This window comes from Cupressus sempervirens, chromosome 6 (genome assembly GCF_028749045.1).
Source record: "Cupressus sempervirens isolate cs-2001-9-10 chromosome 6, ASM2874904v1, whole genome shotgun sequence".
Lineage (NCBI taxonomy): Eukaryota > Viridiplantae > Streptophyta > Pinopsida > Cupressales > Cupressaceae > Cupressus > Cupressus sempervirens.
Window position 1 is genome coordinate 616,600,094 of NC_143123.1, and position 23,318 is coordinate 616,623,411.

General features: G+C 32.6%; 1 pseudogene; it reads left to right on the forward strand.

Moving 5' to 3' along the window:
• Nucleotides 1-1,653: 1,653 nt before the first annotated feature.
• The window catches only part of LOC149553753 (protein CTR9 homolog pseudogene), a 50,578-nt pseudogene continuing 28,913 nt past the window's right edge, over nt 1,654-23,318 (forward strand).

The window sequence follows — 23,318 nt, forward strand, 5'->3', positions numbered from 1 at the left end:
TGTATATGTTTTAGATTAAATGTTTCAAGAGGCAGAGTGAGTGGAAAACTATGATCATAGAAGGCTCACAAGACCAGACACAACAAGAGGCATAGATGGGGATATTGGCTGTGGAGGATGGGTGGGAAAGGGTGACGAGTAAAGCATGCCCGTCATATGTTGAGTGAGTTGGTTAATCAACTTGAGCTCCAAATACCAAACCATGATTATGTTAGGTTGATTTAGATGAAGGTTGCGTAGGAGAACCCTGGGGGTTTAGAATCCAAGGTGGAAGAACCTCCCTTGTCAGCTCTGTTAATGTTGTCAAGAAGTGTAGTGCAACTCATGCTGCAAGAGGATCTAGGCATTGATTCTATGAGTCAAGTGGAGGGGGGTCAACTGGAGGCGACAAAATTTTTCCAAGAGTTATTTGCAGGTGTGGGGGTCACATAAGAACATACTGAAGAATCAATTGAAAAATGATAAATAATCCATGGAGAGATATAACAAACCAAAAGAGGCAATAAATTACTTTGAAGAACTTATGAAGTCTTCAAGTTGTTCTAATGGGTTAGGACATTCATGCACTAAGAAAGGAGAATAATCTAGGAATGGAGAACTGAGGAATGCAAAGTCAAAGAACAAATCAACATGCTATCACTATGGAAAACTTGGTCATACTGCAAATATTTGTCGAAGAAAACATGGTATGCGAAATTCTAAACCTAAGTTTACTAATTACTAGTTTTACTGCAAGAAATAAGGACATCAAATACATGAGTGTAGGTCAAGACTGAAGAATACAACTGCTACACCTAAATTGGTTATAACTGTCAGAAGTATGGGCATAAAGCATATGAATGCATATCTTAGAAAAAATCTTATTGGACAAATTAGAGGAAGAATTATGCACCTAACAATGCATGTTCCAAATGTCACAAGTTTGGACATCAAAGCAAGAATTGGGGGACTCAAGTACATTCAAAAAATTAGACAAAAGGCAAAGGCAAAGGAAAATTGGACATTAAGAAAATTGTGAATGAAATGAACCAGAAATGGAAAAGGAAAACAAAAGATGGAAGTAGTGGAGCTAATGGAGAAGAGATCACCCAATCCAATGGAGAAGGTGATCATGTCACATCAAACTAAGCAAGAGAGTTATGTATGGAAATGTATACTTAATTGATATATCATACATCAATTCCTTACATGAAAATGTGCTAAAAGTTCATATCCGCATATGGGAAGATGCATAAGAAAATTTGTGAAAGGTTTTCGAGTGTCAATAAAATTGTCTATGTTGACCAAACATTGCAACATAGACCGAGCACTTAAGAAGAGGAATGGTAGAGACCGAATGATATGGAAGAGACTAAGCTATAATACAAAGACCTACTTGGAATGCATCAATACCGACTGAGACAGTTGGCTTCCACTCACCTAAGTACATAACATTAATGGAGACCCTAAATTGATCAAAAGAAGGTATATAACAAAATTTGAAGAAATTATCACATACCTTGCATTCATATTTTTAGAGCATAGAACGATTTGGAAATTTTAGCAACTAACAAAGATTTCAAGAGCAATTTGGGCGAAGAAGCTTGAACGAGTGAAGATCTGAACCGTGTCGAGTATCTAGAGAAGTAAGAACTTCAAACCTTAACTACAAACATGGCAGCTTCATCAACTGCTGGAATGAATCAAGAGGTTAGTAGAATCCAATTGGTGAAGAGTGATGCTTGTCCTCCACCAAAGTTTTGTGCTATTCCAAAGATTGCTATGAAGGGAGACTCAATGGGTGCCCTATCCTCAATACCACCTAAAATCATTATGATCTATGATGTCAGAAGTTGTTATATTTGTAAATTTTGGAGAAATATGAGATTATGAAATCAAAGAAGCTTATGAGAACTTGTACTTGATGAAGGAATCTTGAAGGACAAATTTTAAATTGTTACGAGGAAAGGGTTAACTCATGCCCTAGAATTCATAAGAAATTTCAAAATCAAGTAGATTAAATTTATTTTGAGTAGAATTAATGAAATCAAGTATTGGCTACAAAATGGACCCGTGGAGATCACAAAGAAAATGATTCATATGGTTATAGGCTATCCAACCCTAGACAAGAAGAAAACCATGTGATGTTTGAGTTGTGAAGAAATAGAGGAAAACAAAGGAGCCGATTGGAATGGACGTGGTCTGTCTATTACAAACATCTATGATCCACTAATTGAATTTGTAGTGAGGGTCATAGCTCAAAAATTATATCAATTGAGTAGATTGAACAGTGTGTCTTGTATGGTTGTGGATCAAGCATGGAAGATAATAATGAAAGATCATGAGTATGATCTTGCCAAGCTACAAAGACTACAACTTGCAGATAATCTATCATCCATAAGAAAAGAGAAGAATTCAATGTGTAAGTTTGTATCCCTCATTGTTTGTATATTCTTTTATATCTAGAAGTATTTTCTTGGTATTAGTAATGTTGTATGGGAGCAAGAAAAACTAGTGACAAGGCAGATAAATGAGTATATTACTCAATTAGAAGAAACTTTTGAGAATGTAATGAATGCTTATTTTGATGAATTCAAACAAAGGATGAAAAGGAGGATGAGGATACCTAAAGAGTTGGTCACAAAATATTACAGTGACATATGTTTTCTTGTGGATACAGACAACACTTTTGTACAGGCATTGAAGCCGAGGAAGGATTGGTTATAAAGTTTTTAATATGAGATGGACAGTGATGTAGTAAGTGCAAACATTGATGCACTACTGAAAGAAGAGATAGATGTCGAGGTTGAACCTTTTGGTAGATATAAAGAATCCAAACAAAGAATAACTCTGAATATCAAGATAATTTCCAAGGAGAAGAAAAGGAAGAAAATGATTGAAGACCTAGAAGTTAAACTGGGCACCCAAGGCAAGGGAAAAGAACCATTACAATTGACACGAGGTCTTGGTCAAGATGAAGAAAAAGAAAATGGTGATGAGGAAGAGGAAAAAAAAGAATGTGACAAATGAAAATCCCTAGTTGTTGTCATGCCACTGAGAAAGAAGGCTCAAGGAACAAAGAAGAAGTCAACAATGACACCTCCACCATCAAAAAAGTCAAGTAGACTGCAAAGTAGAAAGTAATAGCGGCAATTGAGGAGGCTATGGTAGAAATGATCTCAAATCTCAAACTAGTTCCTATTGAAATAGAGAAGAAGATACCTCAAGATATATATGATAGATTGAAGAGAAGATGGGAACAAGCATAGAAGGAAGAGAAAAAGATAAGGACTAATGCATTAGTCAGAGTAATGCTTGATTTATCCGAGAAGTGAGATGACACATTTTTTGAGAAGTATAGGAGTATATTTGTTCCAAATTGTAGAACATTTTTTATCAAATAAAGTTGAACCGAGTGCATCTATTGTTGTCTCAAGCATAGATGCGCTAGCAAGATTGAGTGGTAACACCCCTTCACCAACTCTTAAGGTAGTGTCAAGCAACAACATTCCTTTGTTAGAAATAATAGTTCACCAAGATAATTGAGAGGGGGGAGGGGATTAATCTTTTATCCAACTAAAATATTTATCAACCTTAATTAATCTTAATTAATCTTAACCATATAACCAAAGTAAATAGCAACCATAACAAGATGCACATACACAATTACACCAGACTTGTTAACTAGGGAAACCTTTAATTAGAGGGAAAACCTGGATGGAAATGATGCCCACAAAGATATATATTCCTTGTTAGACGATGGACCCTGTTAGGAGTCTATAAACACATTCAGTTGATGAGAGTCCCTGTTAGGAGACTTTGAATCCTTGTTAGAACATTGCAAACCTATTAGGAGTTGTGCCATCCCTGTTATAAGTTGTAGAAGGCATAAGGACCCACTTTCCAAATAGCTTATGGGGCAAGACCATTAAACTTCACTGTCCAACTGATCTCTCAACCATTTCTTGTAGAATGATTGTTTGTAAAGTGCTTTATCCTCTTTCCTCTGTCCTATCAACCGAACAAATCATTGTCAAACCTTGTAGACCAGGTCACAAACTTTGGATCCAAATATCAAACCTCAGATCTCAAAATAAAACCTCAGCAATGAAGTTTTCTCCAATTTCGCTCTGCTCTGCTTATCTTCACATATCAACCTAATTACTCGATGTTTATATCCTTTTTTTTTTTTTTCTCTTTTTTCTTACTTTTTTTATAATAAAGGAAAATGTCCTTCCTTTATACTGAGTCCATAAAATAATTCTCTTGAGCCGACTATTACACCTTCTCAATTAATTATTATACGACTTCATTAAGAACACATTTTACTTAGTGATAACATCAATATGTCACCTTGTAACTTGAATATATTTCCGTATGTGTAATATTATGATGAGCGAGATTAGCCACATCATCTCCAGCATGTCTTCTACACACCTTTTAACTTGATTCTCAAAATAACAACTTTGCTAAGGGATATAACAAGTTTATCAAAACATGCTTCTGTAAACTCTATCTCTGAACAACCTTCACCAAAACTTGTATAACTTCTTTCAGACTTAATATTTTTGCACTCGAGGTTAGCTGCATTTACTAAACACTTAGTAGTATCTCCTAGTAACCTCACTAGTGAAAATACTCAACGATCTATTTGTACCAACTTAATCTTTACCGTTGTTCTTCTGTCACATACTACAGAAAACTGTTATGTTGACGTCAATGACAAACACAATCATGAATGTAACATATCATCATGATAATGATATAATCACATTTTTACAATACTCCCCCATAGGAATATCATCAAAATCCATGCTTCCAACAATCTCCCCTTTTGGCATTGATGTCAACATAGATGAAAAACATCTAGTTCCAAAAATACCAACTGTTAAAGACTTATCCTTTCTTTTCAAATCCTCTTCATCAATCATAATGGCTACTATGTTTTCTTAACCTTATTACTGACATTAATTGTTCACACACTTCTCCCATGTATCAAAATGTTTTTCATGCTATAATCTCTCCCCCATTGACATCAATGACAAAGGTTTTGGCAACCATCTATCATTGCATCTTGTCAATCTCTGCAAAAATTGTCTATGACCTCCTCAAGTGTCCAAAGACACTATTCAAAACAACATCTATCAAGAGTCCTGGATGACTCTGTCTATCACAGATACTCCCCCATACAGGAAGCATCAACATTCAGTCCAAACAAACAATAGTGCTATGTATCATTGGACTGGTGCACTCTTGCATCATCTACTCTGATGTAGGTAGGGGCATAACCCCTAACATACCTCACAAATACTCAAAAGTCTCTTTGAGAAGAGGCTTAGTGAAAATATCTACAATCTGTTCTTTAGTGCTTACATACTCCAATCTGATTTCCTTTTATGCAACTTTCTCTCTCAACATATGATATTTGATAGAAATGTGCTTAGTCTTAGAATGCAACACTGGATTCATAGACATATTCACTGTGCTTGTGCTATCACAATATATGACAATAGGTTCACTAAATTTTATCCTTATATCCTTCAGCATTTGCTTCATCAAGACAACTTGATTACAATTGTTTGTTACTGCAACATGTTCTGCCTCTATTGTACTCTGTGACCTACAATCTTGTTTCTTGCTTAACCAATATATCAATCTTCCTCCAAGAAAGAATGCTCCACCATTGATGCTCTTTGTGTCATCCATACTGTAATGCCCCACTCGAGAACGCAAAAGAAATAATCCTAATTTGTTACAATGTTTGCTAAACTATTTTTTTTTAAAATTTAAACAATATGAAAGTAACAATAATGTGGAAGCAATATATACATACACATCAAATACTCATAAGCAATTACAAATACAGTTTCAATTCCTCAAGGGTTATTTCATGTTGAGTCACATTTAATAAAGTTTTATTAATAAGTTTAAGTCTCAATTACAATGTTCATAATCATAAAATGAATAAACACATACATAGTCATATAAGCAAATGCATAAGTACAACTAATAATATGAAAACACATCTTATGAATAACATCCATTACACATGTTATAGGGTATGTGAAATAGATACAAGTACATCAATATACAATACAATATTTCGTAAGATTTCAAAACACATGATACATAGATACATCAAATGAATATAAGTCTTTAATAAGAGGAAGAATGATATTGGTACCACTGTATCAAGAAGCATCCAACATCTATTAATTTGAGGGGGACCCAAATGGTAAGAATACACTACCTCCCGACCGCATGGTCACCTAATCAAGCTCCCACTCCCACCGTGTAGGAGAGATAATGTACGATCCACACAAATAATCAAATCATAAAATAATCCTAGGAAATGAATCCTAATAGCCAAAACTACCTCAAGGGTAACACAAACCACTCAAGATGAAGACATAATCAAAATCAAAAGGACACTCATTCCAATACTAACATCTCATACCAAGTCAACATATGAATACCAAGACAAAAAATATACAACCACCTCAAAATCAATGTCAAGTGTCACAAGCACAAAGACCAACAGATAACAACTGTCATCGATAAAAGTAAACTACCAATCACTAACTCCAACAATAAAAACACCACCAATGAATAGTTGATCATTCATTAATAAAACTCAACTGTCAATAATAAATGACATCTAATTAATGAGTAACAACTCACAATAAATGCACCATTAAAAGTAATATCCAACAAGTACACCACTGTAGGCAAATATTAAAAAAACTATGAAAGAGATTCAGACTACATACTATGGAGTGTCATCACATGAGAGCCAACTCTAAGGTTAACCTGGTAGTCTCTCAAGACCTTGGCCCCCTAGTGACTCTATGCAGAACTAGGGTACCCTCTCATGAAGACGAGGAAACTAGTCATACCTCTCAAGGTATCATCTCCATCTCATCCTTAGTCTATACAAGCACTCAAGGCATGGACAAGGAAAAATCTCCAACTTATCTTTTTAATGTATCTGAAGGAAAAGGGCTAGGCCAGATATTTTAATTACTATGTTATCAGTTGTTACACAACTTACAATGAGTTACCCTAGCAGTCACCGCCATTGCAAGCCACACCCATAGACATGCACCTAGACTGCACCTAGACTACCTTCCCAAAAATCACAAACCACAATAGTGTACCATACCACAAGAGTAATATTGATCGAATTTGGTTCCTTAACAAGTAACCCAAAAAAAAAAAAGGTTTTTGAAACCCAAGTTTTTATAAATGCTCAATAACATAAAGCTTATAAAACATAAATCTCAATTCAAATAATAAATATCATCATGACATCAAGTCAAATAATCATAAAAGAAATCTCAAAAATGCCTCTAGTGCACATCCTAAACTTGGCCAACTAAACAACTCACAAAGAAAAACCATCACGAAAATAAACATCACAAGACTATAAATAGAATATTAGAAAACACATAGTTTTCAGCCACATGATTTAATTCCACCAATTTCTCTTGTTTAGTTTGGGTTATAAGAACGTTTTTAGAAATAAGGTAAGAATATACATGTTAGTATAAATTGTTATGCTAATATACTTATTTAAAACAATAAGTATTCACTATCCAATCTTTTTGTGCATATAAAATATCATGCAATGTTATCATATTATTAATTTAAATAATCTCAAATCATAAATAATTTAATTAATAACATAAATGTATATTATTAGATTAAATACTAATATCAATTTCATTTCTAAAATATTAATATGACTTCTATTTAAGTCTAATATTAATATTCACTTTTCCTTTAATTCATAATGCAAACAAGATAAAATTATAAATTTAATTTAATTATTTATAATTTCTCTCATAAAATCAAATAGTTATTAACTAAATGATTACAAAGTGAACTCCACCACAACTTCTCTTAAAATATAATAAAAATATAAATATTTATTTATTAAATTTCCTTTTGCATTAATAAATATAAAATCATTTATATACAATTAAGAGTTTAATTAGACTTAAAGAATTAATAATACTAACATTCACTTTATAATAAATGAATAATATTTATTTAATTTTTGAAATTAATAAATTATCTATTTATTTATTTATTTTTAATTAATTAATTTTTAAAAATAAATAAATCTGAAAATTAAATTATATTTTTTATAAAATTAAAATAAATAAATCATGCAAGTATACTATACTTAGTTTTCTATTTTTAGCATATTTGATTTCACATGCATGTAACCTTACTATACTTAGCTTTCTATTTTTAGCATATATGTTTTCACGTGCATGCATAAGTTTAGCTACGTGTTTTCCTCTTAATTAATCTTTTTTTTTTCCCAATTTATTTTGCAATTAAATTATTTTAGATATAAGAATAATATTTATCTATATTTAGAAAATTTATGATAATCACATGATTCTAATGAAAAATATAAAGTTGAAACCCAAACTAATCAATTTATTGTTTTTTTCTAATTTTCAATAATCAAATTTTCATTATATTAGAAAGGGTTTTATAAAAATACAGTCACAATAATTTTTTACAATTTTTCTATAGTTTTCCTCAATCAAGTTTTCTTGAATAATAAGTTTTCCTTTTCAAAGTCTACAACATAATTCTTTATTCAACAATCAATATAGTAAATTAATAAGCAATATGCAAACACCTAGGAAGACACAAAGTAGACAAATCTTTCAATAAAATTATACAATGGGTTTTGAAACCTTACCTCAAAACCACAGCTAAAATCTGAGACAATCTGTGAACGTATATAAATCTTGACCCCCCTGAAACTTTCAACAATTCTTTTGATCCAATTCTAAATTTTGCTCCCGAAAACATGTCTAATTGCAAAATAAGCTTCAGATCTCTGATAAAAAATTCTCTCCTAAATTGGGGCTCTGATTGTGCAATCACAAGAGGGAACTCACTAATCAATTATTGTTTATTACTTTATTACCTTTTACCTTTTCATGCATAACTCTTTTAGATATTTAATTACAAAATATCTTAATTTAAATAATTAACTTTCTCTCTTTAATTAATTTTTGAAGCATTTTTAACAATATATTTATTAATTTAGTTAATAACATTATTTAAAGTTTATTATTAAAATAAAACTCCTAAATAATTATCATTAAATTCAATAAATATAACTACACCACAATTAGAACTATAAATTTATCTTTAAATTTCATTCTTTTATATTTTATTTTCCTCCAGTTTATTAATTAGTACATGCACTAATTAAGGCATAGTTTATTATTTAAATTAATAATAATAATAATCAAAGCTCATTGTTTAAATGAAACTTTAATTTAATTATTATTAAATAAATAATTATAATAAAATAATATTAAATCTTTAATATTTTAATTCACTTTTTGTCCAACTTCTTAAATAAAACTTTTATAATTAAATCTTTTAAACTGAAGTGCATATTTAATTAATTTATAATTAGTTAAATATCATCATATTCTAATTTCTCTTTACCCAATTTTCTAAATTTAGACATCTAAATTAAGACTTTTAAATTAAAGCACATATTTAATTAGATTTTTTAATTAATTAAATATTCTCATGCTTTAATATTTTCTTTTTAATCAAATAATATTTAATTATATGATTAATCCAAATATTATAGTTAAATCATTTACCAAATAAATCACATAGTGAAGTCCACATAAAAGCAACATTACCAAAACAAATTAAAACTCAAAATCAAACAACACAGACAAAGATAAACTCACAGATTCAAAAAGGGTGGAAAGTCAGTTACGAGTCCTCTTTGCAAGACAAGTATTTAGGCTATGGCTGGGATTGGACTTGAAAATTATCTCCCTATTCTTACCATTGAGTTATTGTGATAGGGCACGCTCATCCTGGCAATTCAGGGAAGTCAATGCCCAGTACCTACATTCTGCATAAAAGATGAGCATATACATGTATATAAATATATCTAAACTAAACAAGCAATGGCAGGGAGTGGTACATCATGTAGATCCCGACTAGCAGGTGACTACGACTCCCTCCCTTAACCACATTAAACATGACAAACAGAAAAGTAAAACAAACATGCATACCATACACATGCAAGTATGGGGTAGGTACTATAATAAATCTTGGGTATAAATAATCACATATTTAAACATGAAAGCTCATCATTTGACATCAATCTGAAAGCAACCACATTTATTAACTAAGAATCATTAAAACATTATTAATACGGTAGTAATCATAATCAACAATCAACATGTGAAATATAATAAACTAAGTAATTCTTTGTTGTTATACATGTAATCTAAGTCATGAGATAATGTCATAATTATAAATCCAATCTCCTTGAAAATAACACATGCATGAAATAGGCATAAATGAGTTTGGTAAATATAACGAAAAAATAAACTATGGGTGGGCATTACACACAAATCCAATTTTGTAATTTTATTCTTTTTGCATGAGCATCACCTTCAAAAGTAACTTCTAATGCTTTCCAAATTTCATGAGAAGTTTGAAATGTCTTTACCTAATTATATTTATTCTCTGGAAGAGTTTATAGTAGGGCTTCTTTGGCTCTCATGTTACACATGAATAGATCTCTTTCTCCCTCACTGTATTCCTTTAACTTTGATTCTTCAACAATTTCCTTCTTAGCTCTTGTCAAAAGCTAATATCCTAGACCCATGCATAGTAGATGAGTCTTCATTCTTTCCTTCCAACTATCATAGTTGGCCCCATCAAATCTTGGACTATCTTTCTTGAATATATTCACCATTAATCTCCCAAAGTTGTTGAGCCTTATCTTCAAGGACCTGATGCTCTGATATCAATTGTTAGAACATATAGTCCATTGATATAATTGAGAGGGGGCGGGGGGTGAATCAATTATACAAATATCATCATTTACATCAATCTTAAACAAACTTAACCATGTGGGTAATGTAAATTGGAACCACAACAAGATACTCATACACAATTAACACCAGATATGTTAACTAGGGAAAACCTTGATTAGAGGGAAAACCCCAGTGGGGATGGTACCACAAGATGATGTGCTAATATAAATATTCCTTGTTAGAGGATAGACCCTGTTAGGAGTCTGTTACAACATTCATTACATGTGAGTTTTAGTTAGGAGACTTTGAATCCTTGTTAGGATATTTCAACCCTATTAGGAGTTGTGGAAGATAGTTGGACCCACTGCCCAAACAACTTCAAGGTTAAGATCAAAGAACCCACTATCCAAATGATCTTTGTATTATTCCTTTTAGAATAATATAATTGAAATGTACTTCCTTCCTCCATGTCTATCCTATCAATCAGACTTCTAATCCTTCAGATCTTGTAACCAGATCTCATACCATGCATCCAACAATCCCTTGGATCACTTAAACGCATTCAACAAGCATTCTGCTCCTTCTTGCAGTATGCACTAATACTTTGCATTCCACTTGATCTTCTTCTTCAAGATACATTACAAATAAGGAAAACAACTTTCCTTTATACCTTATCTTCATAATAATTCCTTGAGTTAACCTTAAGGCTTTCCTAATTAATTAAAATAAGATAATTAATTAATTACAACACTGTCGGCTCACAGTTTATACCAAACTTCATACATTTGAAACCACGTCTTGCACACATGCTAGCATCACCATTCGACTGTCCTCTATCACTGTGTAACTGTGCATCTCTTTATTACATATCGAATGAAAGATAGTGATAGATCATCATAACTCTATTTTCTAATGCTTTGTTTCTGTACTACTTCTAGCAAAACAAGTGTAACTTCCATACAACATTGATTCAAACTTAGTCCTTTGAACTACCTCATCAAGACAATCTCATGAACATTTCCTCTACTATGCATCATTTAAAACATACTCAAATTCTATGCATCTTAAGATTACTGACTACTATTCTTCCAATCTTAACATAATTACTGTTGCATTGACATCAATGAAAAATGCAGTCATGAATGCAACATATCAATACTCTTCAATGCTTAGAATACTCCCCCAATGTAGTATCATCAGAATTCATGCCAAAATTATCTTCACTTCTTCTGCCTCTTTTGCCTTTACCTTTGCTTCTTCTTCTTATTCATTTGATTCAGACTCAACTATTTGTGTCCTTCTCCTTTGAGTGCCTTGAAGCGTTTTCTTTTCTTTCCAAGTTTGCTAGCCATTTGTCTGGTCCTCTTGTGTGTAGGAGATTTTATTGGTTCATATTTTACCTTAGTTAACCTCACAAACCTTCTAGTACTAGGAGAGGTAACTATTTATACTTTGACAATACTGACATATTCTTCATCTTGTTTCTTCTAAACTGGTGGTACAAAATGTGGTTTCTCTTGTGATATTGTTACGTATGGTGCACTAGCTAATGGTCCAATTACTATCACTCCCTATTCTGATCCATAATCAATTGTTAAAGGCTTAGCAACTAGTACTTTAGACTGTCCACTTGCTCTCATTTCTAGAGTTATTCCCTAACTTCCTTGTATTTTTCTCTACTCATGCTTGTTTCCTTCAAAAAGGTTTCTATCTTCTTTTCCACTTTTTTCTTGATTTTCTTGAGGTGAAGCTAAGTGTCTATCTTTTTGACCTTCTATTCATATGTGCCTCATCTTGAACACTCCTTGTCTTTCTCTGATTCTAGAAATGTCTTGCATATCCTTCTATCAATTCCTCTGACATTTCATACCCCATAGGGTCAATGAACATAACCGTTGGTTCTACTGCTTCCATACATGTTACATCAATTTCAACCATGAAACAAATGTCATCTTTGTATTTCTCTACTAGGGATGGAGGGATTTGGTATCTTTGTTTCATCTCTACTTGAAAATTCCTCATTATTCTAGTAATATCGTTTGTCATTCTATCTTCTGGATGCTTCATGTAGTAGTGTGTAATAAGGTTTATAGTACATTTATTGGTATTTCACTCAAAATCTAGCATTCCAATAAATTTTCTTATCACTTGGAATAATAAATGTGTTATCAGAGACTCAAACCTAAATACTACATTCTTTGTTTTCTTGATTCTGTCAATGTTGCCCAATAATTGTTGTTTCAAAATCTCACACATATAAACACTTTTTCTTTCTTCATAGTCATTAGGTAAATTGCATGGATAAATCCAACAGGTACTGAGTTCAACTTTGAACTATAATTCATCTTGTAGGCAATTATCTTTCTTATCAATCTAATATCAACCTCATTAATCAAATCCAACTTCATGTTTCTATCATTTGACTTGATTTCAAAGTTCTTTCAACTAGCTTCTTCACATTCTTCTCACTCACAGGATTGTTACCTTCATTACTTAGTCTAGTAAGTTTATAAAGTATGTCATTGTCTATCATAACTATTATATCACCAACCCATAACATATCTTCACAAACCCTGCTCAAAATAATTCTTGTCCATTCATGGTTGTCAAAATCTATGTAAAACATATGCCTAATGATGTTCAAGTCATTTAGGTGTTCAAACTCTTGCTTGAAAGATAGGTCATTGTTGCAAACTAAGTCCAAGAATAATACCTTTCATGATGTTTGCAAGATGCTCATCATTATTAACTTCACATAACTTATGTATCATGTTCCCCTTATTTTCTTTTCCTCTTCAATTACTCTTTTCTTCTTGTTTATCAATCTATTATAGAGATCTTTCAGAATCTATTTCTTTATATCTTCAAATCTCTTGTTAGACAAAATCATATGCCTAACTACTACATTTTCCATCTGCAATATATCCATATTACTATACAAATCATAAAACTTATTTACCTGTACAAAATTTCCATTGTTTATGATTGCATGTTTAATAACTCTATCTTTGGCTTCAAGGTTTCCTTCAAGTAGGAACCTTTACTTATGTCTTCACTTCTTCTTCCTCTTTTGCCTTTACCTCTTCTTCTGATTCATTTGATTCAAACTCAACTATCTGAGTCCTTCTTTGAGTTCCTTAAGGTGTTTTCCTTTTTCTTTCTAGGCCCACTAGCTATTTTCTCGGTCCTCTTATGTATAGGAGATTTTGTAGGCTCTTTTTTTAACCTCAATTAACCTCATAAACCTTTTGGTCCTAGAAGGGGTAATTGTTTGTACTTTGATAATGCAAATATCTTCTTCATCTTGTTTCTTTTGAACTGGTGGTACAAAATGTGGTTGCTCCTATGATGATGTTGCGTATGGTGCACTAGTTGATGTTCCATCTATTGTCACTCCCTATGTTGATGCAAAATCAATTGTAAAGTGCTTAACAACTAGTATTTTAGAATGTCCACTTGCTCTCATTTCTAGAGCAATTTGCATAGCTCCTTGTATTCTTCTCTACTCATGCATGTTTCCTTTAGAATGGTTTCTATCTTCTCATCCACTCTTTTCTTGATTTCCTTGTTGTGAAGCTGAGTGTCTATCTCTCTAACCTTTTCTTCATATGTGCCCCATTTAGGACATTCCTTGTCTTTCTCTAACTCTAGAATTATCTTCGCATATCCTTCTATCAGTTCCTCTGATATTTCATACCCCATAGGGCCAATCAACTAAACCCTTGGTTCTACTGCTTCTATACATGCCACATCAGTTTCAACCATGAAATATATGCCATCTTTGTATTTCTCTACTAGGGACAGGAGATTTGGTATCTTTGTTTCATCTCTACTTAAAAATTCCTCATCACTCTAGTATTATCTTTTCTAATCCTATCTTTTGGATGCTTCCTTTAATGGTGTGTAATCAGATTCATAGTGCATTTGTTAGTATTCCACTCATAATCTGACATTCCAAGAAATCTTCTTATCACTTGGGGAAAAAAAAGTGTTATCTAAGACAAAAAATAAATACAACATTCTTTATTTTCTTGATTCTGTTAATGTTGTCCAATAATTGTTGTTTCAAAATCTCACACATATTTACTTTTTCTTTCTTCATAGTCATTTGGTAAGCTGCATGGATAAATCTAGCAGGTACTGAGTTCAATCTTGATCTATAATTCATGTTGTATCCAATGGTCTTACTTATCAATCTGACATCAATCTCATTAATCAAATCTAACTTCATATTCACGTCGTCTGACTTCATTTTCAAAGTCATTTCAACTAGCTTCTTCACATTCTTATCAATCACATGATTTCTACCTTCATTACTTAGTCCAATAATTTTATGAATCATGTCATTTTCTATCATAACTAGTATATGATCACTAAACCAAAACATATCTTCATGAATCCTTCTCAGAATATTTCTTGTTCATTTGTGGTTGTCAAACTCTATGTAAAACATATGCCTAATGATGTTTAGGTCATTTAGGTATTCAAACCCTTGCTTGAATGATAGGTCACTATTTCAAACTGAGTCCAGGTCTCTATGGATGTCACTATCACCTATATTCTCAAACTTGCAGTGAATGTATGCCCTAATGTCCTCTATGTGTAAAATGTTGCAGGGTACTTGTGAAAATGCTCCTAGAGGGTCATCTTATAATGAAACATAGGGATTCTTCTTGAATTTATACCTAGGCTTTTCACTAACATCACATAATGTTAGGGTTGCCATTCTTTCAAATTACAACTGCATAAGTGATAAATACCTCAATTTTGTGAAACTAGGGCTTGTTGAATTTGCTACTCAAATCACTTCAATTTTGCCTTCAATTTTTCTCCAAATCTCTTCTTTAATTCTTGCACAATCAAATAGTACTCAAGAACTTAATTTCAAGCTTTAAATCAAATCAAATTCACTTCTAAATCAATTGTGCAAGTATGCAATTACCAAAAATTTGTTCATGTATACTAAACTTATTTTTCTTTGCACACTCATATGTGAGATCCAAATGTCATATGCTCTTAACCATAGCTTCTTCTCACCATATTCTACCTCATACTAACTACAAAATTCTCCAAACTTCTCTTAATGTTTTAACTAAGTTTTTGATCCTAAATTTCTAATGTCTTGCTTGTAGAATAAGTTGCTCAATCAAATAATGATTAGTTACCAACTATCACTAATTTCAATATGTTATCTAGTGCTCCACTCAACTGACTTTCCAACACAATATATGAGATTTATATCTACTTAACTTTACCAAAATATTCATCAAAGTTTCCTACAAGATTTTTTATGTTTTCTATTTGATTATTATTGATATTCTCATTCCTTTGGTTGTTGTTTGTGTTCCTTCTAGGGTTAGGGTTTCTCATGTTGTTCCTCATGTTCATCCTACAAAATCTTGGTGTGTGTCCCATGTTGTTACAAATCCAACAGACTATAACATTGTTTCCATATCTAGGTCCTAACCAACTAATCTATACTCTGCAATCTTTAGCAATATGTCCAAAGTTGTTGCACTTATAACATATAATGCCATTCCTTATAACATTGGTTCCTCCAATAGGGTCTGTTTTCTAGAGGGTTAGTACCTCTAAACATTCTACCATTATTATTGTTATTATAAAAATTAAGTTTTCTACAATTTACTGCTCTATGACCAAAACCATAACAATTATAACAATAACAAGAAAAAGGTTTGAATGACTTATCATACAATCTCTTTTCATATGACCAAATTCATTGCATGCATAATATCTACATTTTAATTCCTTTCTCACTTCGTTAGGTGATTTGACTTTCTCAGGTTGCTTAGGTACATCAACTTGCCCAAGTTGATTAACTTGCTCAACTTGCTTAAGTACTTCTTTAGATTGACTCAACTAAATCTTGTTATGATTATCTCCTTCATGTTCAGGCTAATGGACCACAAGATACGCTTCTTGTCTAGCTCCAGACTTCTTAGCTGACTTTTCTCCAAGGTATCCAAGACCTATCTTATCATAAGAGGGTCTCTGTATAAATATTTGTTCATCAAGCTTTTTAGTATTAGAATATAACTTCTCAAGTTGTAGCTTAGTCTGAGTTAACTCTCTTTTTACAATACTATTATACTTCTCAAGTTCTGCATACTGCAACTTTGTATATTCAAGCTCAAATATTACTTTGGTAAGATTGGATCTCAAACTATATTTTTAGTTTTCAAATCTAACTCAACTTTACTATCATCATCCTTCAAGCTCAACTTCAAATTAGTAATCTTTAGTTCATGCTTTAGGATCTCATTTTCTTTTTTTAGTCTTGAAAATTCATCATTGTCCTTGATCTAATCTTTAGACTCTTTCTCAGATTTAAGATAATCTATCTTATCTTTCAACTTCCCAGTGTTGTCTTTAGTATCTTCATATCTATCCTTTAAAGTATCTCTTTCTTCAGTAACAACATCAATCTGCTCAAGAGCTTCTTCTATGTTCTTTTGTATCTATTCCATATCCATAGGGATCTTACTCAAGTTGTTAAGCCTTCTTTGATTAATTCTGCTCTGATACCAATTTTTATAAATATGAAATATTGACCGAGGGGGTGAATTAGTATTTCACAAACTTTTGCCCAAAACTGAACATCTTTAATAACTTTATAACTTGCATAAGAAAGTAAATTAACTATGTTGAACAATAAACATAACCATAAAATAGTGTAACTCATAATATCATATTTTCTTAGCTAGGGAAAACTTTGGTGGGGATGGTACTCTTAAAATGATCCACTAATCAAAAGTATCTGGTTAAAGATATTGACCCTGTTAGGACTTTGTTACATCTGTCTAGTGTCTCGGCCCTTGTTAGAATACTTAGACCTTGTTATAAGCCTCTTCCCTATTAGGAGTTGTTATATACAATTAAAAAATTTATGCAAGATGAGCCTACTACCCAAACATGCAATGTACAATAAAGTTCTTCAATACAAAAGATAGATACAAAAACATTTGCACTACTATTGATATCTTCAATATTTGATATTGGCTTCACTTCTCTTCATTAAAATTTATCACAATTCACACTGCTATGATCATACATCAGAATTCACATCATATACATATCATGCTTACTTCATACAAAAGCACACTGAACATCACATTTATGATTTTCCTTTATACCTTGTTATTTTGATGATTATTTTCTCTATCGTCCTTCATATCTTACACACATTTGCAAAATATAAAATCAACTCTTGCTAACTTAGGGTTATCATTTAGGATGTCGTCCCTAATTAGTTAAGTAATTATTTTGGTAAATAAAATAATTCTTTAACCCAAAATACTCATTTCCTTATCTTGTTTTGTTTTGCCTGTAAAATACTACAACTGGTAAAATCATTATAACTTCGATTGTACTTACTATACTATTTTGTTCTCTTACACACATCATCCTCATATTCTCTACCTAACTCCACATGTGCCAATATTTCTTGTGTGAACCACACTGATCAATACTCTAACTATTTTGTTAGATGAACTGTGTAACACTTAAGACAATTTCCTAAGTTTGTAACCTAATTCTTCATCCTTATGAATTTCTCACTTCACATGACTTATATTTGCCATAAATGACAACATCATGCTGGCCAACCTAGAAAAATTGCCAACAGTCCTTATCTTTCACTGTTCCCCCCTGATGTCAGTTCTTGTCAGTCTTTGTTATTCCTTTTCTTATTTTAGCTATTTGTTACTGTTTTTGTTCCATTCACCCCTTCGTGAGTATGTAGTATTATACTTTTGTAATCTTGATGAATGATTAATTATCTATCTCCCTTTGTTATCTCTCTTCCTTGGCTCCTATCATCTTTTGTTTTTTATTTGTTTTGTTGCTCTTTCTCATTTCTTTAGATAAAATGGATGTGCTAATTGATCCTTGGTGTTAAGGATGCATTGTAATTCATGGAGATCTTAGCAATTCATTGTATTTGTTTTATTTTTTAGTTTCCTATTTTCTCCCTTTCTCTACAGTCTATCTCCTGGCTTCCTCGTCTGTTGGTATGTCTGTTGTGGTCTCTTCCTTCTTTCCTAGGTATGTGGTTTGTTTTCTCTTCTATTCTCAGGGTTAGTCTCTTTAACTAACTATTTATTGGATTGAGTCTTTGAGTTTCTCTTAAGGTTGGATGCCCTCCCCTTTTGTTAGTGCATCCAAAGAACATAAGGTTTCTCATAATACAATAATCTATGGGAAGTATCCTTCCCTAAGACATGTAAGTATCTCCTCTCTCTTTATGTCCCTATTGTATAGAGACTCATTCAATTGGGTGGTAAGCTTCCAAAACTTTCCCAAAATCAGATAAATGGATTGGCATTATATTATATTTTCTTCTATAAGAGCGTATTATTAAGATGATTTGAATAATGCATGATTATAATCATTTCCTTTCTTTTTGATGTACTAAATCTACAAAAATTCTTCTAAATAATTTATTGGTACAATTATAGAAATGAGTTTATTCACATTTGAAATAAGAAAGATGAAGAAATATACTAAATTAAATAATAAAAAATACACATTTATTTAATTTTATTTCATGATAGCAGTGAAGAAAAACTTGGATTTCATAGATTTGTGTTGGAAGGATTAATTGGAAACAAGATACTAAGAGGGGGGGCGGGGGGAACGGGGGGCGAATGGGGGGAGGGGGCAGGTGAGAGGAGTGAATTGGGATTTTAAACTTTAACTTTAAAACTAAATTATTGAATTCACACTTAATTCATCTCATATCTTAGATGTAACTTAAAACTGTAATGTTGAAACATAAATGAAATACATCACATCAATGAAAGATTCAACACATGACACAAATGATTTGCTAACCCAGAAACACTTCAATGTGAAGGTAAAACGAGGGTGGGGGTAAAACCCACAAATCTTCATTGTTGCAACAATAAAGTTAACTTGTTAGGGTTAAAAGGTTTGATCATAATCTATGATCTACCCTATGAGGGGTTTGCCATGTTACAAGCTTCAAGACTATTAAGTCCTATGCTATTAAAGGATTTTACATTTATAATTAAGGAATTTGTTAGGAGGTTTACATAGATTTGTTAAGATCACTCAGTTAAGAGATTTTCCCTGATTCAAAATTGATTTGGCACTTGACCCTCGATTTTCTTTACAAGATGATTTTGGATCTCCTCTATACGATCTCTCAATCTTATATCTCCTTTCAATCCTTCATTGCTTTGATTGTCATTGTCTAAACTGATTCTAGACTTAGCCTTTCTTGTTTTGTTATGTCCTTTGTTCACTTGTTCTCATCACACACACATACATTCACATACCCATCCACATATCAATTCTAAGGTTAGAATCCTCCTTAAATAGATGTTATGTGAAAGTTCTAGATCTTAAGCGATGATTTACAATTCATCATCTTTTGCCATTTATTATTGATTTTCTGATCGGTTGAATTGCATTCCTTGGGATCATTACCTTCTGTGATGATGTGTAATCTCCATCTTAATTGTCTCTACAAATATTAAATCTTATATGGAAGTTGGCCAAAACAGTCTGCATATTTGTTTGTGCAATTACAAACTCATATGACAATACTGAACTGCTCGTGCTGATACCCGATCATCGTTTACATTCATACTAGCACTCAACTTTTATATGCATGTGCTTCTTTTTTTTCTCAACAAATAATGTCTTCCCAATTTACTCGGTCTCTATTGAAATGACTCAGCTAATGTATATACTCATTCTCAACTGGGGTGCTTAGCAATCACTAACTTGTTCAACATGTTATGCAAAATAAACAAGTCATTTGGTATGCTCGAGCTTTACTAGATGAATTGGTTGCAGTGATGACCATTTTGTTGTAAATAAAAATGGGAAATGTATACTTTTGAGAGGGGGGGGGGGGTGTGAATCAGAAGTATTAAACTCTAACCAATAAAACCTTCAACTTTAAAACATTGCATGCATAAACATATAGAAGTAATATGTAAAGCAAATGCATCCACACAAACACTTGACACCATATATGATTACCCAGAAACCCTCCAATGAGAAGGTAAAACTGGGGTGGAGATGACACCCACAACTCTTCACTACTGCAACAATAAAGTTCACTTATTAAGGTTACATATTTTGACCATTCTCATGATTTGCCCTGTTAAAGGCTTACAAGGATTGTTAGATCCTACCCTGTTAAAGGATTTTAACACCCTGTTAGAAGTGTGCCTGGCTAAAGGACTTTAGAACACTCACTTGGAATGTTACCCTATTAAAGGCTTTATACAATGGTTGTTAAACCAACCTAAGTCCATAGGATTTCATTCTACTATGACAATTGTTAGAGAGTACAATAGAATGTTTGATCTGATACACTTACAATTTGATATTGTTGATTTCAGATCCCTATTTAGTCCTTCTTGCTTCTTGATCCTTCTAATCTAGTATGAAATTGTTGTAACCTTGATCCTTTGTTCTGCTAACTAATTATGCAATTTTGTCCTTCATCTAAGTCACTTTCAACCTGATCAATTCACCCCTTTCACTTCCTTCAAATATTTGCTAGCATTACCTCCTTGCATGCATTCTCTCTTACACTGTGTCTACGAAATATGGGGCTTCGTCTCTCTTTAAAAAAGCTTTGGTGGCTTAGGGTTAGGTATGAATCTATGATGGAGATTCATCCAACTTTCGTGCTCAATTCATTCCACTTTTCTGATTAGTTGCATGTAGATCACATAGGGAATCCAAATAGATTCAATCTTATCTTCAAAGCTTCGAGATCTATCCATATGTCGGCTCAAAAATGGTTTACATAATAGTTTGTGCCTTCACAAACTCTTATGTCAATTCTGTGTTGCTCGGCACTTGCTTAATACTGATGCTCGACACATACTATAATTCTATCTAGCTCGACACTTGAACTTGCTTGACATCTATAGTTCACTCGACACTTGAAACTTTCTCGACACTGTCTATTTGTTTGGCACTTACTATTTACTCGGTACGTGAGTGACTCAACACTCATTGCAACCCGACATCTATATTATACTCGGCATGAACTTAGAAAATTTCTTAAGTGTGTTGACACTCAATTGTTAAAACCAATCTGAGATCAACAATCTCCCCCTTTGACATGAGTGGAAAAAATACTTAACTATACATGATGAATCTAATCTCCTCAAGTATAATATACATTTTGTTCGACATACATACAAAATTTCAAAATTTTGTAAAGAACTATATACCTCAAAATTGTTGTAACTCCCCCTGATTTGATGTGTCCTTTTGTATCCAAAAATCTCTCTAATTGGATTTTCCTCATGCTAATTCATTCTGATACTCTCTATCTAATCTGATCTGATATGCCCTATTTTTGCTTTTCGCTTTGTTTGTTTTGGCTCCCCCTTTCATTATGACTTTCCCTTTCACATGTCTCCCCTTGCAGATCAAGTCTCCTTCTGGCCTTTTGATTTATCTCCCCCTTTTGACAATTTCCTCCCCTTTTTGACACTTATGTCAAAGGGTCTATATGCTAACTAAGTATTTTTCCAAGGTCTTGTTTACTTCCATTACAATTCTCAGAGTAGCATCTTAGTTTTGTATTGCAACTTCTAGAGATTTGATTTGTATTTTTGTCTTTGCTGTAAGGTGAACTAAGCCATCTAATGTTGAAAGATTAGGATCTTTCTTCAATACAATTTCTGCATAGGCTAGTTCTTTTTGTAGAATCTCCATGTGAGGGGTTAGGGAGGCTTGTATTTGAACTAATTTGGCTCTAGTATTAGCCTCTTCTGCTGTCAATACAACTAGTTCCTTCTGTGTGTGAAGCGTTGTTTGAAAGTGCTTCTCATTTTGACCTAGATCTTTTGGCAATTGCATGCTTCATACTTTCATATTTCTTTCCAAGCTCATTATTCTTTGGCTGGTTTCTTGTGTGAAGATTGAAGGATCACACAATTTTGTGTACAGTGAGAATATATTCTCAAGTACTGTCTTCACCTTCTTAATTTTATTTGCTAGCTCTACCCATGATAGTGCTATTTCACTAGATATCCTTTCATTTACCTTTCCTTGAAACTTCTTCTCAGACCATTCCATGAGTTTTACATTAGTCTCCTAGTCTTCATTGGTCACCTGTTCAAAAAAATTTGACAGTTGTTCCAATATTGGCTTGGTTTCTTCAGGTGCCTTCAAGTTGAATGCATCTAGAAAGATGTCTTTTATCTCAATTAGTGCTTGCCTTTACTTATACTCTTTTCTGAGTATCTCTTGGTTTTTCTTTCTTTCCAATGCATCCTACATCTCATTGATCTGGTCTATGTTCATGGTTGCATAGTCATACTTTGGAATGACTATTTCTTCATCTAATGTAGGGTCTCCATAGTGAAGTACCCTTGCAACCTTTGTGGAGCTCGAGCTTGGTGCTGAAATTTGGAGTGGCATTGCTTCAATGCTCGACTTCTGAGGCATTCTTGTAGGAGTCCCAGTAGTTGGTAGATTTACCAAAGTTTG